We start from the raw sequence: 18,980 nt of genomic DNA on the forward strand, positions 1-18,980 counted from the left end.
TTTCTGTATTAGCACTGAGAATATACAGTGTCCTTTGCTGTCTCAACATTCCCATGATTGATTGTGGGTCTTAGAAGTCACCTAGAGGGCTTATAATGGTGTTGGATCTGAGGTCCAGATGGATCTGTCCCAGCTTAAGCTATGTTCATGCAAGGGTAGGCAATAGAAATTTAATGACCAGTACAGAGAGTGAGAGTGGCTGAACATTCATAAACTTCCAAAATTTAGATTGACAGCGTTGTGCTGTGTGGCAAAGGACTTTTAGTAACTGCTGCCGTGAATGTCTGGGTCTAGATGATCCAGTATTCTGGCAGAAGGACATGGATTTTATCAGTAGAAACTGTCGGATGACAACTCAACATTTCTGCTGCTGATACAGAAAATAAGCTGATGCTTCCAGTCCAATTTCTTAAAACCAGATGCTACCTATGCATTCTCCTTTTCTACCTCTAAATCTAGTCTAAGACTTTCAACTTAATTGAGAACATGGGCGTCAGACAGGAAGTACTTATCCTTTCATTTTATCATAGTGATAGAGCTATGCTAGCATTAGCAAGATGTCAATTCCAGTACTCTGTGAGGTAGTTCTTCAACCTAGCCTACCAGATCGATTGAAACAATTTTGAGTTTTTCGGTATTGTGGAGAGTGACCTTTAAGAAAGAACATGATCCTCTTGTGTAGGGGTTTGAATTTCATGGGCATTGCCTTTTATGCTCAAGACCATCCTCTGCCTTATAGAATTTTGTGAATCCTAAATGCAAAAAATTCTTACATGGCTGCTGAGAAAAACCTATCAATGGTTTTACTGGAAATGGCATGGCTCTCTGAGTTCTCTGTGAAAGCTGTTGATTATCTCCACTATATTCTCAGTGGGGGTAGACTTGTGGCCGCAAGAGTTAAAAAGAGAAGAACGAGGCCCTTTATTTTCTGAAAATGTATACATGCTGGTCACCATGGAGATATTTGAAAATAGTTTGTATATGTTTCAGGAAAGAAAGAAAAATTGATTGAAATAATAATTACTGAATAAATTCCTAATTAACTTAATCTTTATTTTGGCAGATTAATATAAATTGAATTTAACTCTCTTAGCTTAAAAATAATGTCATATGGAGATAAACATGACTAGTTTTTAAAAACTAGTTGTGGGAAATAAATCTTGAGTTATCAGTGGATAAAATAAAGTATACTTTGGTTTATTGATAAAAATGATTTTACTTTATAAATGTTCCATATTCATTCTAAACTATATATAAATTTAAACATTTGAATTCTAATTCAATCCCCTTTGTTCTCTTTGGGAACATTTAATGATATCATTGAGTCCCAATTTCTTTATTTGTGAAATGGAAATTCTGTTGGAAGGAAAGAGCTGTGAAAAGGAAAAGAGATGTGTGTATCTAAAGTATGTCTTTTAAACACCATCCTCAAAAACACTCGGTGGGAGAATGACAGTTTAGAGCCTGATTTCTGGGTTCAGATTCAGCTCTGCAGCTCACATCTGTCATAGTTGCTGGAAAAATCACAATTTCAGCCAGCCGTACTTTTCTCATCTTTAAAATAGTGGTGATAGCTGTATAAACCGTGGGCTTGTATTATAATTTTTAATACAAGCCCACCATGTGAGCAAATCCTTGACAAAAAGTCAAAGACATGGATGCACATTGGTTTACATTCACATTTATATGGGACATCCTCCAAACCTACTAGACCTTCTCCCTCCAAGAGGTGAAGGAATCAAATGACCTACATTTTCAGTTAAATTAGCTCTTAATATTCACATGGCTTAAAAAGTGAAATAGTTAAGTTGTATGTATATGTATATATATATATATATATATATATATATATATATATCGGATTTTCAAATATGTACTCATCTAATTGTGCCTCACGGCATACTGAGGGAATGAAACAGTAATTAAACAGTTGTGGAATTAAACCACACCAATCATTACAGCTTCCTGCCTGCACTGTGGTATGAGATGGTGAAACAGTAGTCAGTGGTTCCTACAAATCAAATTCCTATTTTGCCTCTGTCTGCTCTCATCCTCACGTTGCCATAATTCCCCGCTATTGCCACATTGAGCTATTTCTTATTGATTTTTGCTATCATTTTATCACATTCACTTCTCACATTTTTCTCTGTTCCTGTCATTTGTTTCAAATTACGATCATTCCTTCTGTTATATCTTTTATACGGGAATGCTCTTAGAACTTGACTCGTAAATCATTTAGCACATTATCTGTCAAATTCACTCAGTTCATTTGTAGCAACTGCCTTTTGAACAGGAGTTGAGGCTCTGAAATAGTTACTCTTGGAGAAAATTCAGAGGTAAAAGCTTTAAAGGGAAAACGTTCTATGTTATTCATAGAAGATCATCTACATGATCTTGAATATACCATGTTATCTCCCAATAAGCCTAAAATGACAGTTTTCCTTCAGTGTAAGAGAAGAAGACAGTTGCTTCACATGACACCAGAGGAGCTGGTGTGCTTCTCATCAGATGTGTTATCCAATCATGATCATTTGTGTGTTTTTGCCTGCTATTCAGTTGAATTCACTTAGAATAAATATGCACAAAACTTGAGTTTGCTTATTGAAAATATGTATCCTCCTTTACCTCTGGATTAGAAGATTGACAACTCATAATGTTTCCAAAAATCTCATCACTTTTAATTTGAATCTCATATCTTAGGTCAATTTACCAATATTTATACTCTAGGATCCCAGTTCTACTTCCATTAAAGATAACAGTTCTTGGTCAGTTGGATAGTTTACTGCTGTTTTGCTTTATTTTATAGCATTAAAGCTATTTTATATCACTGTAGGATTGAAAATGTTATTGGCAAAGTGTATTTTAATTTTCCTTCCTCTTTCCATTTTTAATCAAGTGTTTTTGTTTGTTTTTCTATAGTTTTGTTTCTTTGTTTTTCATGCATTATTAAGTGAGAACATATGGAAACCAGCTCTTATTTTGACTTTTATATAGGTGAGATACTGTGGAAGGTGACAGGACGTTTAGCATGGTCAAAGAGAAAGTAACTTATTAATGTAAACCTATAACAGAACATCGGGACCTAAGTGAATCCGATGATCTGGAAAGTGGGGCGAGTAGAATTGGTTAGTGAGTAGGGATGTCTATTCTAAAACTCAGCTGGAAAATTAAGCAGGAATAGGGTCATTGACAACTGCGTCAAAAAATCAAAGTTTTCTTTTCTTTTTTATTTGGTTTTTGTTTTTAGATTTTTCTCGGGATAAAAGACATTGACATTTTTATTGTAAAATTAAAAAAAAAACACACACAACAAAACCCACCACACATGGGCAAAGCTGAAGATATGAGTAGTAGCAGTTTGCAAACAAAACCCTTTACGGATGGAGAAGACAGAAATGAAGAAAACCTGAGCTTCTGTTTCCATGAAAAGGAATATTTTACAATTATACCATAAGCAGTTACACACAGAGTTAGCTGTACATGGTCCATCCGAACCATTTTCTGTCTCTGTTTTCCAACCTTAATCATCCCTCAGTCAACATCTCCTTCCTTCTGAGGAATTCTCTGTAAGCACGGTACATATGTTCCCAAAGGCTGCTGGAATTATGCACTACACACAGAATAGCTCAAAGCAATAAAAATTAATTCTCTTAGTTCTAGAATGCTAGACATTTGACAGTAAAATATTGTGATGTCACAAACACCTTTCAGGTTCAGGGAAAGCATCCTCCTGGCTATGGTAACTCTAAGCAACAGTTGGGTTTCTGGGCTGATAGCTGAATAACTGTTGCACTCACCTCAATGGGACATTTTAGGAACCCTGTCCATCTCTCCTTCTGACAATGTTCTGTTGGATCATAATAATAACCATTATTTAGGGCCCGCCTAAATCAATCTCATATCACTTTGCTTCTTAACCAGTTAAATTTTCTAAGATCACCTTCCATGTGTGATTATATTCTGAGCTTCTGTATTGATAAAAGTTTGGGGGACAATATTTAATCAAGACAGTAAAATATAAGCTACCTTTACATAATTTACTGCATGTGCTACCACTGCCTGACTTCTGTTTATAGCTGGTTATGGCCTCTGATCTCCAGGCAAACTTTATTTATTAACATACAAATAAAATATCACCACATTTCAGCACAAATAAAATATAACCACAAAAATCTTTCCTGCATTTTCTTGTTCCTGTAACTGGAGACAGGGTTTCACTCTGCAGCCCAAAAGGGCATCAACTATCTTGCATATCCCACTCTTTCAATAACAAGGATGTTATAGTACCTCCAGCTTCAAAGAAGTTTGTGGTTTGTTTTCATTTGGGGATTTTTGTTTGCTTTTAAATAGCTTTCAGTGTCTTTATTTTTTTTTTCTTTTGGCTATCTATATAGACTTTTTTTTTTGGCAAGAACCCTAATATGGCAGACATTTGTTTTTCTATTATCTATATTACAGAATTAAAATTTTGCAGTGTCATTGCAGTTATTTATTTTTTATAGTTATTTATAATAATAGTATGTGTATATATGTGCACACTCCTGTGCCACAGCATAGACAGAATGGTCAAAGGACAACTTGCAAGAGGTGGATTTCTCCTTCCACCATGCTGACTCCCAGGACTAGGACTTGATGGCAAGTGCTTTTGCCTGGTGAGCCTTATTGCTGGCCCAGCACTAAGATTTTACTTTCGTATTTCATAAATTATCACAGTGTTGTATTGAAAATACTGTAATTAGATAACAAATGCCTCGTTAATTCTGATTATATTGATTAAGCATAGTGGTTGCAGACCTGTGGGCTGGGATAATTATATGATGATGATGATGATGATGTACAGCATGTTTTTTGCAGTATCATATCACTTTTTATGCATAAACTGTTAGGCTGTGAAAGCTGGCCACTGGTAACAAAGCATTCTCAAGAACTTGAAAGGCAAGTAAATAAGAGAATAGAACTAAGTTGCACACATACCACCATGAGTGTGCACATGCATTACTTTTTTTGAGCATTTGGACATTTTAATGTATGCAGATGTGGTTTAGAACTGCAAAACTTCCTTGTTTTTTATGCTTAAATGGAATTCTTTGAAATGTGGATACATAACTTTAAAATTCACCCATATATTGGGCCATGTTCCTTGTGATAAATCTACATGCAGTTTAAAATGTCCTGTTTTGCTCAGCATAGTTTATATAATTTACATTATAGCTTCCTGTCGTTATATTTAGTTCAGTAATTTATTGTCAGTTATTTCTCCAATATTTTAGTGCCAATTTGTTTCATGGTGCTTTCTGTATGCTACTTAGGAGAGTAAATCATTATATTGGTGTTTTTTTTTGTTTGTTTGTTTTTTTTTTTTTTTCTGTTGTGAAGTTCTCAGCAATGATAAACTCTTGACCTCTACCAGGACTGTTCCAAGCAGGTTAGTGGGAAGCAGCCCCATCTCCAGCTGGTTTGAAATTTTAAGGGCAAAAATGAAATTGTGACAATACAGAAATCAAGCATTGTTACAGAAGCAGAGAGAAAAGAGTTAAATGGTCAGGTAGGTAACCTTTACCTCAGGGTCACATCATACAGGAATTCAGGGCTGCTCCAGTTACCAGTTTGACACGATAGTTTTAGCACTTAAAGTATTCTTAGGAATAATTCCCTGAGATGGCATAACTGTGGTTCAGTAGCCTGCTACAAACTTCCTACTGGTGCACCCAGGGTTTCCTCTCAGCCTACTCAGATATAGGACAAGAGACAAGGGAGGAGCTAGCCTTGAGTGTCTGAGGTTAAGACCTCAGTAAGATTCTAAGTATTCATTACAAGTCATCCTTGTTAAACTCATGAATGGATTGTGGTTTTTTCATTTTGTTAGGTTGGAACTAGACTAAGATACAGTGATACTTTGTGAGGCATAGAACTGCAAATTGGTAAGGAAGGTGAACATTTCATTAAATGCCCCTTTGTAACATGTGAGCATCATGTCCTATGATAGGTGTAATGAGTGCCGTGGTCCCTATCATTGATGTGTGTATCAGTTATCCATTGAGTGTGTGGGTGTCTTGGCAAAGCATCAATGGGTTTTGATTGACTGGTATATTAAATATCTATGAAGGAAATCATTTATAGGGATGTCTACCTAATAAAGACCAAGCTTTAAAAGGGGAAAGGAGCTGCCTGCCCCCCATGAACAATATTATATGACAATTAGTGAAATTATTAAGGCCATTCCATATAGTTAAAAGGGAGGTTTATTTAGTGGCATAACTTACAAATGAAGGGATAGATAGGTTGCAGGGTCTGGGAAAGATGTAGCGTAGTCTGGCAGTGTTCTCTAGAGAACTCTGCTTGGTCTACCTCCAGCATCCAGGGTCTAGGAACCAAGAGGGGTGGCGCATCCAGATCTCGGTCTTCAGGGTCCTCTCTTGGCCCCGCCTTGCAGGTGTGACAGTGACAGAAGCCTCAATGGGGGTTGAACATCCAGATCACAGTTGGAATGGCTACCCACTACATATGACCAGAACTTTGGTAATGGCTCTAGGGTATGTAAGAGGAAATGGACTAGACTAACTGTTCACCAGGGCATCATGTATAAAAAATGACACTGGTTCAGCTTCCTATACTCGCCCTTAGATTCTTTCCAAGGGTGTCATGAATAAGGTAATAAAGTAGCAGATGTCCAGATATAACAGCTACATGTGTTAGTTATGCTTACATAATCTCTATAGTATACAGACACTGTTTTGCTGGTCACTTAGTTTGTCCCAAGGAGCTCTTCAGGTTACTAAGAGGTCCTCAAAGTAGGGTGACCTCCTGGAAAGCTGTCACCACCTGTAAAGGCCTGAGGACATGAAAGGCTATACAACATATTAATGGGATGTGACAGAGGGAATAAGTTTGGCTAACATATAAGAATGGTTTCCATTTCAGAGAGCCAATATTTGGTTTTGATAGTGATAGAGTCTGAATGACTATATAATTCTCAATAATTCTCAGAGTTTGAGGCAATGCTCCTCATATGTTGGATACTGGAACCTCCCTTTTTTTGGGGGGGGAACACTTTTATGACTATCAGGATGTCTCAAATAGTTGTGGGAAATAAGGATACTTGTAGAATGATGTTATAAAGTGTGATTTGTTGACCTGTGTGTCACAAGAAATAGGAGCTAGTTATCTTTTTGGCTGCTTTGCAGAGGCAATTTCAGTATCCTAGTCATTAAAGACCTTTAAAAAGGTGGATGAAGCTTTTCCTGTAATGAATGTATTATGGTGGTCATTAAATGTGGAGCTTTAGAGGCTATTGGCATTGACAAGAAGAACAACGTATGAATCAAATCAATGGCAGCAAAATATTTATCAGCTGAACATTGTACTCAATAATTTTAAGAACATTGCCAAAAGGTCTCTAAAAGGGCAGGGACATGGAATTCTTTAGCAATCTACCTGGAGACACCATTTACTTTGGCTTTTAAAATAGACAAATTATGCTATGAAGTGGTTACATTATAAAGCTAACCGCCTCATCTTTTCTGAGTAAGTCTTAGATATTGAATTTTAGTCTCCAAAGGCCTTATATTATTTTACATTTGGCTATATTAATTATTTTAATTGAGGGTAAAGATCTATAGCAGTCCCAATTTGTCAAGCTTATTACAAGTACCAAAAGCTTAATTTAATTTATTAATATTTTGGCCAGAGCGTCCATAGCGACTGAGATATTTATTCAATGCAATCTTTCTGAAGATTAAAATGAGGCATATTAATTTACCATTTTATTACTTGTAACTATTGTACAGCATGTTGTGTACATTGCTTAAATTTAGGAGAATTCCCATGAATATCTTTAATCTGATCTGCCCTATTGATTAAGGCCACAAAGGTTTGCCAGTTGGCATGTCTCAATAGAAGGTAATATTAATTCTAAACTTGTATTATAGATGTATGAAAATATGATGGGTATTTTATAATTCCACTTTTAAAATTTTTATAGTATACTTTAGATTAGTAAGTAGGTAAAATTATGGTTCTTCAATTTTCTGTTTCCAAATTTTGTGCCAACATTTTTATGTATTTGTTTTTGTTTTGACTTGTTTTTATTTTTTATTTTTGTTTGAATTATTTTGGGCAACAATTATTTATACTTCTTAGGGATTATTTTACTCTGATCATATTCATAATTATCTTACTCCATTGTAACTCAAGGTAGTAACATGAAGGTTAAGGATCCCCTCATAGAAGTGCTTGCTTGTAGGGTATAAACCCCTCCATTTGAGGATAATTTGAATAAAGTCCCTAGTTGTACCATGAGGGTATCAAATGGTATGCTTTATAAGCAAAAAAAAATTTAAAAAAGAACACTTGTTAGCAACAATGTCCCAGGTGATGGAATTACCAAATACACTCACAGGATCTTCCCAAAACACCAGCTTTTTGTAGTTGACAGCTTAGAATTCAGCAATATAAGCACTTTTCCATACAACTGATCGACTACCAATACATATAATGAACAAGGTGTCATAATTTTTGTTGAATTTCCAATGGAAGAGAGGAAGGCCTGCTTGACAAAAACAACAAATTATCAGTAGGTAAGCGCCTGTTCTGTAAAAAATCTGAACCGGAATTATGAACTATGATTACATATGAGTCAGAGATGTCTAAACTGTGACACACTCCCCAGGTTCAATGTAAGAACTCACTCTTACATCTAAAGTTCCACAACCTCTAGTATTAGTGATGAAATCTGTGATAAATGTTTCCGAGAACTCATCAGCATAGCTCTATGTGCAAGTTTGCCAGCAAACAGCAGAGTCCTGTTACTATGGCAAACCAAGAAAAAAATACCTTGGGTGGTCACGCTCCTTGCCTTGAGAAGCCCCACTGTCACAGTCTGGAGTTTTCATTAGGACAAACTCTCAAACAGTTCCCAAAAGGCACAAGAGAGCAAAAAAAGGATCTTGGCTTGGGGATTTTTATTCATGTTTGAATGAACCTGTGTGAACCTGAGGACCTACATGTTTGAAACTTCCCGCTGTACCCGATGGAAAATCCTCAGGCTTCCTAGTCAGTTCTCCAAGCTTGGGGCTCCAAATAAGTAGTGGGAGAGAGCCTTACTGCTAGCAACCACACATCAAACACATTTCAGCCTTTTTTAGGCAAAATGAGCAAGATACTAATTCATATAGCACATTATCTACCTACAGATGAATATTTTCCCTTGTTATCATATTTTGTGTTCTCATTCCACTTCAAACAAAAATTATTCCCTTTCAATTTACAGTGAAAATGACTATAGCATGCTGTAGAATGTGATTAGATGAATTTTCAAAGTGACTGTCATTTGATCTAACGCAGGTTCACATGACAGATGTCTGCTCACAGTCATTATGTGACAGATGTCAGTGTTACTGCTGCACATTTCTTCCAGTTTTTAAGCAGTTAGGGGAACAACTGATGCTTAATAATTCAAAAGAAAATTGGAAACTATGGTACAGTGACATGAAGCTAGTTGTGTTCCTCATATAGAAGTTTATAATTCACCACAGTGATGTAGTCCATCACCCATGTTTGTTTGCAGATTGGGTTTTAATTTCTAATTTTTGTTTGTTTGTTTGGTTGTTGGTTGGTTGACTGGTTGGGTTGGGTTGGGGTTTGGTTTGGTTTTGTTCTTGTGTGTATGTACTCTATGTGCTTATGTTTGGTGGCAGTATGTGGACCTGTGCCCACAAATGAGGAGTCAACTGGAGAATGTAAGGTTCCCTTCTCTATGGATGTTCATCTTTTTCCCTTGTGACAACAACTCTCACTGAACACGGAGGCCAGCCAGCCTAAAAGGCCCTCTTGTCTCTACATTACTGCCAACCCAGCTCTGGATTTATAAATGTATGGCTATATCTAGCTTTTTACTTGGATGTGGAGAATCCAAACTCAGGTCCTCATTCTTGTGCAGCCTGAATGCATATTTGCCGAGCAATCTCCCTAGACCATGTGGAATAATGGAAAATGATATGAAATAGTAGTCTATGTGTTGTCCTTTATCTGTGGATATATCACCTTGAAAAGTTGTTTAAGCCTTCCAATTTTTTTATTTTTTATTTTTTTAGTTTTCCTAGACAGGATTTCTCTAGTAGTCCTGGGTGTTGTGGAACTCAATCTGTCCAGCAGACTGGCCTTGAACTCTTAGACACACCTGCCCTTAGTTAGGTTTAAAGGCATGTGCCATGATGCTTGGATTGTAATACCATTCTTGATGTGTATAGTTAACATATTGTTTGCACTGCAGTTTGTCAGATTTCTTTGTTCTGTGTTCTTTCTGTATGCATATTACAGGTCACATTAAGGATTTTGTTTGTTTGTTAAATTCTGATTTGCTTATGAACTAGGTTCTTGCTTTTTTACCTGTTATGGTCCAAAGCTTGGTCTCCCTGTATAAGTCTATTTCCAAATCTAGAGAGTGTGATACAAGAAAGCAGAACAGGCCGGTCGGTGGTGGCGCATGCCTTTAATCCCAGCACTCGGGAGGCATAAGCAGGCAGATCTCTGTGAGTTCAAGGCCAGCCTGGTCTCCAAAGCGAGTTCCAGGAAAGGCACAAAGCTACACAGAGAAACCCTGTCTCGAAAAACCAAAAAAAAAAAAAAAGAAAAAAAAGAAAAGAAAAGAAAGCAGAACAGAAAATTATAAAAGTATCACCATGCCTTCTGACATCCAACTCAGCTCACAGAAGCCCATGGGTTTATGGAATTTCCATAAATAGCTAGAGACTGCAAGCTCTATCTGAATCTCTTATATGCCTATAAAATCCTATGAACATTTTGTGACACACTTCACTTTTTTCTTTTTCTGTTTTTCTTTTCTAATGTAGAAGATTAATCCCAATGTTTATGCTCACCTTTTCCACTGCTGTCCTGAAAGGGCTATAAATATTTGAGCTGGCTCCTTATGGTCTTCAATTCAGTATAAACGCTAAAAAGTTAATTTTCTGCCAGATTCCATGACTGGCACTTAGGCACAAAATAGTCTTTTGAGAAAACCTTAACAGTCACATACATAAATTAAACTTACCTTTAAATTCAAAATAAAATTGCTAGTCTTCCCTTCAAGAAATCAGTGTGTGCAAATATTTAAAATAATGAAAATTAAAAAAAAATATATTTCTGTCTATTCATGTATTACTTCTATGGAAAACATTTTTATGGAGGAGGCATTATACCTGGAGAAGTCTTCACATGTAGCCTTTTTTAGGCATTTCATTATTCTGTTGTGCAGACTCACATTTATACTAGTTTTGCCATGACAATTTAAGATAGAAGATAAATGAGTCATAAAATACACTGCATGTCACATTCAGTCTCTTCGGTAAACATGAAATAGTTCTCACTTTATTTTATATGTGTTTATTAATTTTTGAGATTATAATTTAATTACAGCATTCCTTCCTTCCCTTCTTGCTCTCTCCAAACCATCCATTAAACTCCTCCACAATCACTTTTAAATTCATGCGTCTTTCTTTTTAGCATTCGTTATTGCATGCCTGCATAAGTGTGTGTGTGTGTGTGTGTGTGTGTGTGTGTGTGTGTGTGTGCGTGTGTGTGTACAAGTGTGTGTATGTACATATATATTTTAAATATAACATGTTCAGGCTGTATAATATTACCAGTATTATGTTTTCAGGACACTAATTGATGTTCATTTCCCTGTGTAAATTTGGGAACTATTCACTGATGTCTTTCTTATTCTGTTGTCATTTAGGTAGTCATGATAGTGAGATTTAATGTATGTAGCTTTTGATACTAGTAGGAGATACAGTTTCACAGCAGACTCCCCTTGCCTCTGGCTCTTACAATCCTTCTACCACTCTTCCATGGTGGTTCCTGAACCCTAGGTGCAGTAGTGCTTTGTAGATGTTTCTGTTACACCTGGGCTCCACAACTCTGAATTTTGATTGATTGTGTGTTTCTGTAGTGGTCTCCATCTGTTACAAAGAAAAACTTCCTTGATAAAGGGTAAAGACTATATTTATTTGTGGGTATAAGGAAAAATGATTATAGACTGTTGTTAGAGATCATGCTGGTTTAGTAAATTAGTGGTTGTAGGTTTTCCTCCAATAACCATGCCTTCTAAAGCACTAAGTGGTTAGCTGGGTGTCCAGTAACATGCACAGCCTCATTCTTTTATTTTTTATTTTATTTTTTTTATTTTATTTTTTTTTTTTTTTTTGGTTTTTCGAGACAGGGTTTCTCTGTGTAGCTTTGCGCCTTTCCTGGAACTCGCTTTGGAGACCAGGCTGGCCTCGAACTCACAGAGATCCGCCTGCCTCTGCCTCCCAAGTGCTGGGATTAAAGGCGTGCGCCACCACCGCCCGGCAACACAGCCTCATTCTTATTGAGTGGGTCTTAAGTCTAATTTGAGAGCTCTTGGTTGCTGCCAATGTGTGTATTCCACTACTGCATCCTTAGAATTATCATGCCATACCTGTTATTGATTTGGTTCATAGTTGTCACTTTTGACTACCCAACTGATGATTCATAAATCTCTAAGTATTTAACACAGAATCCAGTGCTGGATATAGTTAAAAATGTGTTTCTCTTGATGAGTCATGGGATTTCATTTATTTCCTTTCTTCTAAAAAAAACAGAATTTACATTTTACAATAATTCATCTATTTGAAAACTCTGTGGCCTATATTGCAAATAAGTTATATGATCAGAATACTTATTTTTTGGTTGGTAGACTAATGACTGCTATGAATTGTACTATAGAATGTTTAAGTCTCTGTCTTAAGAGGGATCTAAAAAGGATTCCCCCATAGGTTATATAAACTGTTAGTATTTAAGGTCCATTGCTTTTGTTAAATAGGGGAAATTCAAAAGTAGATGTGGCAGCTGGGATATTTTCCAAATTTACTGAATCTGTGTAAACTAAAAAATAAGCTAGCTAACTGTCAGAGTTTCTTTGTTTTTGTTTTTTGAAGGATTTTATAAAAGGAATATGTTCTGAGCTTTAATCTTGTATAATACCTATTATGACAAGTATTACCAATTAAAATTTTGGTAAAAATATTTTTACTGAAAATCAAAGTTGGAAAAAAACCTAGTGAGAGCAGTATGTGAGCATTAGTAATTAGTAATTAGAAATCAATGGTACTATTGTGAATCAAAGATCTATGTCTTCTTGAAAATGTTTTAATGTTAAAAGTTATATATCTTATTTTGTCCTGAACAAACTATTTTGACTGTCAAGATAATTATTTTCTGTACTTATTTTATATTTTAAGCATAATGGCTTCATTTCCATTTGTCCAACCAATCCTTTGTATCACTTCTTTAATTCTAAATATATAGAAACGTGCTATTAGTAATTATAACATAATTATGAGTGGAGATCTGCATTTAATTGGTAGTAAGTCACAGTCTTTCAGGTTGTATCTCTTCTTTAATTCTATATGTATAGAAATGTGCTATTACTAATTATAACATAATTATGAGTATAGATCTGCATTGCATTGGTTGTAAGTGACAGTCTTTCACTAAATTGGTTTGTAAGTGACAGTCTTTCACTAAATTGGTTGTAAGTGACAGTATTTCACTAAATCAACTATTTACTCAAAGCCTGTGCCTGTGTCCACTTATGATTTAGATTCTGACCTTACAGCAGTAGTTTCTGGCCCTTCAGGAGAACACAGGAAAGCAACAATCTAACTGAGCAGTTTGTGTAAGAATGTGGACATTTGGGGGAAAATGTGGAAGCTTCCATTTGAGAGAAAGCTCTGGTAGAACCCAATCATAACACAGAAGGAGACCTGGAAATTAATTGTGAAAGTATTGCAAACATATTAGAAACGTTTGCCAGATGGGACTTCGTGTACCTGAGTCTTAGGGGACTAGTAATTGTTGGATACCAAGAGGAGGACTTTGCAGTTAGAGAGAGCAACAAAGTAAAGTGTAGTCACATGGAACATGATTTATGGTTCTCCATGGGCTAAAGAGCAAAACATTGGGCTTTACCCTGGAGCAAAGAGTGCACTATGATGTTTTCTGTATGCTACATTTAAATCAATTGAATGAGGGCTTATCAAGTTCCCTCTGCCTTAATTAACCATTTTCTAGACTGAAGCTACATGCTGCTAGTGAAGCTGGGCTGCAGAATTGGCATCATTAACATGTCCTATGGTGCAGTAGTCAATCCCAGGGTAGTAATCATTGCATACATTGTGGCAGATATTCTTGAGGTTTGAATTTTAAAGTATTTCCAGGTTGTCGCAAAAAGCCACTTGTCAGATATCCTGAGCGACTCTAAATTTTTTTTTGTACATTCAACCTTTTTTTTTCATTTTTACATTGTTGTAACTAAGAGTATCTCTTAACCAGTTCTTCTCCTACTTGTTTATGTCTATGTTATACTGTTTAAATAGTTTAAAAGTCACACCTGTCAAATAAAGTCAGAAAAGACACAGTTATGACCATTTATACCACTGACCATGAAAATAAAGGAAAAATAGGAAACTGTGAGGAACCATTAACAGAAGGAGCAAATATACATCACAAGATTAATGAAGGAGTCAAAGTGGATATCTACATGGTATAACTACCAAGGCCACCACTACTGCAACATACTTCTTCCAACAAAGTCACAACTACTCCAACAAGGTCACATCTCCTAATAGTGCCATACCTCATGAGGGGGACATTTTCTTCTAAACCACCACAGTGCCTTAGAAATCTGTTTATGTTCAGATTGTGGCTCCATCATTTTTACCTTTATGTTAAGGAACATGATTGGCCAAGTCTCTATGAGACTATATTACTAATATGTGCTTACTCAGATTTCTTGCCAAAATTAAAAGTCCCAGGGATAGGAACGTGGTTCCATAGTTGCGCACTTCCCTGCCCAGTGAAAAGCCTTTGATCTGATCACCTATATTATAAAAACTAAAAATGCAGCAGTCATCTCTACAGCCAATATAATCATGATTATCACTTTAGGGACAATAGTGACAAGTTCTTCTTCAACCCTGGGAATTCCTTCTTCCTCCTTCCCAGTACAGCTAGAAGAAAGCAGAAGAAAAACTTACCTCGACTAACCGAACATATTTCTAATTGTGTTTACTTTTGATGTCCAGACCTTATGATGGAATTCCAAAAACAAGTAGCTACCTAAATAGTCTTCTCTTTTGTAAGGTGAGATAGATAAAGAATATGAGTCAGGCTTTGTGGATTGAGGGTGGAGACATTTGTGGATACCAGAAATATCTCATGCCATATAAATACATTTGACAATATAGAGTTCTGTATGATTTTTATATGAACATGTAGTTTCTAAGAAGAAATCCATTTGTAATTTATATTTAAGCAGTAAGTTATTATAGGGTTTCCTTTGCCTTTCATCCTTATAGGCTTTATTCCTTGTTTTTGTTTTATATTTTTAACAGAATGTTCATAATTAAATGAGGAATTGTTTCCAGAAATGTTGTTTTAAACCTAAAGAGTATCACTAACCATAAAAGGACATTTATAGCTATGTGAGTGACATACACTCTTAGCTGTATACCTTACCACCTGTCACGCCAGTCATGTCCCTTGTTCTCTCAACATGATCTCATCCACAAAATAGTACTGATTTTCTTTATCCTACTCTAACACACGGATTTTTGTGAACACTGAGAAACCTCTGTCTTCCTGTGGATGTTTGTATCCAACATCACGTGGTTCCAATTCATGTTGGTTGTGGTCTTCTTAGGACTTTCTTTCCTGGGCAAATAAGAAGAAGAATTGTATTTTATGGAAACTAGTTAAATGGGGCCTTTTTTGGACTGAACAAGTACTTGGTTACATTTGTTGTCTTCAAATAAAATAGGCTTCTTCCCTTCCCGGAAAGCACACACGTTTTCTTGTTCACAGAATTCTAAAGAGCCAGTTTCTTCAATGCTTACCACACTTGAGAAACAGCTACAGGTATGCTAGCCTTCCTTATTTAGTGAAATCTGAGCCGCAAATTGTTGATCTATTCATCTGGTGATTGCAATTCTATTGCAATTTGCTATATTCTATCATTCAGCAAGCATATTCTTTGATTTCTTTCCTGAATTGCGGAGGCATTTTTCTGTGACTTCCTACTTGACAATGAAGTTGGTGAGAATAAAAGTGTCCTATTTACAAAGCATAACTTATCATTTGATCATTAGCCTTACAGCTTTCTATCACTTATCATTTACAGCCTTCAGGTCTTAATTTTCTGACACATTTTTCTGCTTTAAAGTTTTGTTTCTATTTCTAATACTTTGGAAAGCTTATTGCTTCCCAATAATCCTGGGTTGGGATAAGATGGTTTTATGAAGGATTGTTGGTCACCCAAAAAATTTTTTTTGTTTGTTGTTAAATAACTTTTATCACCATTTTAAATATTATAAATAATCTAAAAATGTATTTCTTTAATTTTTTATTCTTTGAGAATTATCTTCTTTTTTTTAATTAACAATTTCCCTTCCTCAGACTTGCAAGAATTAAAAAAGAGATAAAACTTTCCACTGAGGTAAAAAAATCTATGTGATTTTATGCAAATTATTCCTTAACAACTTAGATTTTATTGCATTTAGATTTATTTATTTATTTATTTATTTACTTACTTATTTATTTATTTAATTTATTTTTGGTGAAAGGAAATAGTCAAGCCTTAACTTTGAAATCAGCTAAAAAGCTCTGGGTCTTGATTTCACTGTCACTAAAGGGCAAGTACTGCAAAGAATCCTGGGAAAATCTTTCCTTGGGGCTTTATTTCAGTTGTGTCTGTTGTGACCCCTTTGTCTTGCTCTGTGTCTCCAGGGAATAAAACTTAGATGTAGATTGTTATCTTGTGTGGTTGTTTACTTTATGACTTTCACAAAGTAACATGTCACTTTTCTCTAAACTGAATATATAATTATGCCAGATTCTTAATTTTTGACAAAGAAATGAGACACTTCTGTGGAGAGATTTTAGAACAGTTAGCACCATTCATAGCATATATCAAGTGCTAAGAAAATTTTAACTATTATTTGCAATAACCTCACCCCCCCTTAGTCATTATTTTTAACTATACATTTTTTCTCTATATTGTTTCTTCATTCACAATTCAGAAGATAAGACAAAAAATGATTCAAAACACTTAAAGTAGTAGATTTTTTATATCTTTCAGTTCAGCAAAAAATAGTTATTAAAATTAAGTTGAAAAAATGAATTCTAACTTCTTTTCACTGACCTACATTGTGATAAGCAGTATATGTTATTTGTTTATTCTGATGACAGGTAAGTAAATGTATATGTCTGGTTTTAATGGAATAAATATCTCTGCTAATTCAAACATCTTCACCTGTTAAATTTCGTGACATGAACAGGTCAGATATATTTTGGGATTCAGAATGATATGAGAATGCATGTATCATTATTTGAGCCATCTTCCTGAAATTAAACACAACTACATTATTTAAACAAGTAATAGGTGTTGCACATAATTATGATATGTTAACTTATTTACCTGAAGTAGTCTTTTAAAAGGGTTAAATCTGACTTTGGAATCACCTTAAAAACTCAGCAGAATCTTGCCTCTCTCTCAACAGTTCACATCTTTGGTAAAGGAAAGATACATCTATTGCATAAAATAGTCACTATATATAAAAAAATATTCAAAGAATGCTTAACCATAAAACTCTACCTATGTGCTGCTCCTGATCTCATTTTTATCAACATTTTTCTTTAAATATGCTTTAAATAAAATAGAATTTCATCATTTTTGCCATCTCCCTTTCCTCCTTTTAGACTCTCCAAGCTCTTTCAATGCCTCCCTACTATTGAGTTGTCAGCCCTTTGATTATTATTATTGCATACATATGTGTATGTACACACAAATTATATAAATACAAGCTGCTGAATCTGTTTTTGTTGCTTATGTATATATGGTTTCAGGGCTGAGCACTATGCACTAAACAACCAATGAGAGGTTGTCTCCATCCTGGAGAGAGACTTATTGCCAATCTCCCAGCAGTCATTGGTTGCCTATAATACTTTTTTTTGAGACTGGGACTCAGCTTTTTAAAAAGAACTTAGACATTTTTGCAATTATAATTACATAATTTATCCCCTCCTTCTCCTTATACACCTCTCATGCAACTCCTTTTATGTCTCAAATTAATGATCTCCTTGTGATTATTGCTTCCTATATTTGTACATATGCATAGACAGATGATAGGTAGATAGATAGATAGATAGATATAGATATAGATAGATAGATAATAAATAGATAGAGATAGATTGTAGATACAACCTGCTCAGTATATATAATGTTGCCTTTTTGTTGTGCACATTTCATATAACTCATTTCTCTTTTTCATGGAATCTTATGTTTATAGAATGCATGGATTGGTATGATGTATATATTTTAAATATGCTTCAATAACAGTGTATAAAAAGCTTGAAAGAATTATTGAAAGTGAAATATATTTTTGTGAACTCCCCGTATGGATTTATTTCTGATTCTTTGCACACAGGTGAACTTTGCAGTGTGCTAAGATTTAAAAGTTTAATGGAGGAACTCTGACATGGGCTGAAAAAGCTCACTCTCATCATACCCAGGAATCTTGCAGGCATTTTGGCAGTATGTTCTGGCAGATTGTATATAAACAGATCATAAGTCACAGCTGGGGACAATCTCAGCCACTGGGTCCGTGACAGAAATGTGACCAACTGTGCAGATGCCATGGGGACAATTAGTATCTCACCAAGAACGTGAATTTTCCCAGACTTTGTTAAAAAATCACTAAGATAATAAATTTATTCATAGCATGCAAACTACAATGCTTTTAAAATCTACATCAAAAATATATTTTAAAAAGATTGTTTATATTCAAAATAATTGTTTGGTTTAATTTTTAGAAACCATGTAATTAGTCAAGTAATATAAAGAATGTGTTGATGTTGAAAATAAATTAACTTTATATTTAATGATTATCAAGAGTTATGTT

General features: G+C 35.2%; 1 protein-coding gene across 3 annotated transcripts in view; it reads left to right on the forward strand.

Annotated features, from left to right (window-relative positions):
- Positions 1-18,980, forward strand: part of Csmd3 (CUB and Sushi multiple domains 3) — a 1,148,052-nt gene that overhangs the window by 911,574 nt on the left and 217,498 nt on the right. The window lies entirely within an intron of this gene.

The sequence above is a fragment of the Peromyscus maniculatus genome, chromosome 20, assembly GCF_049852395.1.
Source record: "Peromyscus maniculatus bairdii isolate BWxNUB_F1_BW_parent chromosome 20, HU_Pman_BW_mat_3.1, whole genome shotgun sequence".
NCBI lineage: Eukaryota > Metazoa > Chordata > Mammalia > Rodentia > Cricetidae > Peromyscus > Peromyscus maniculatus.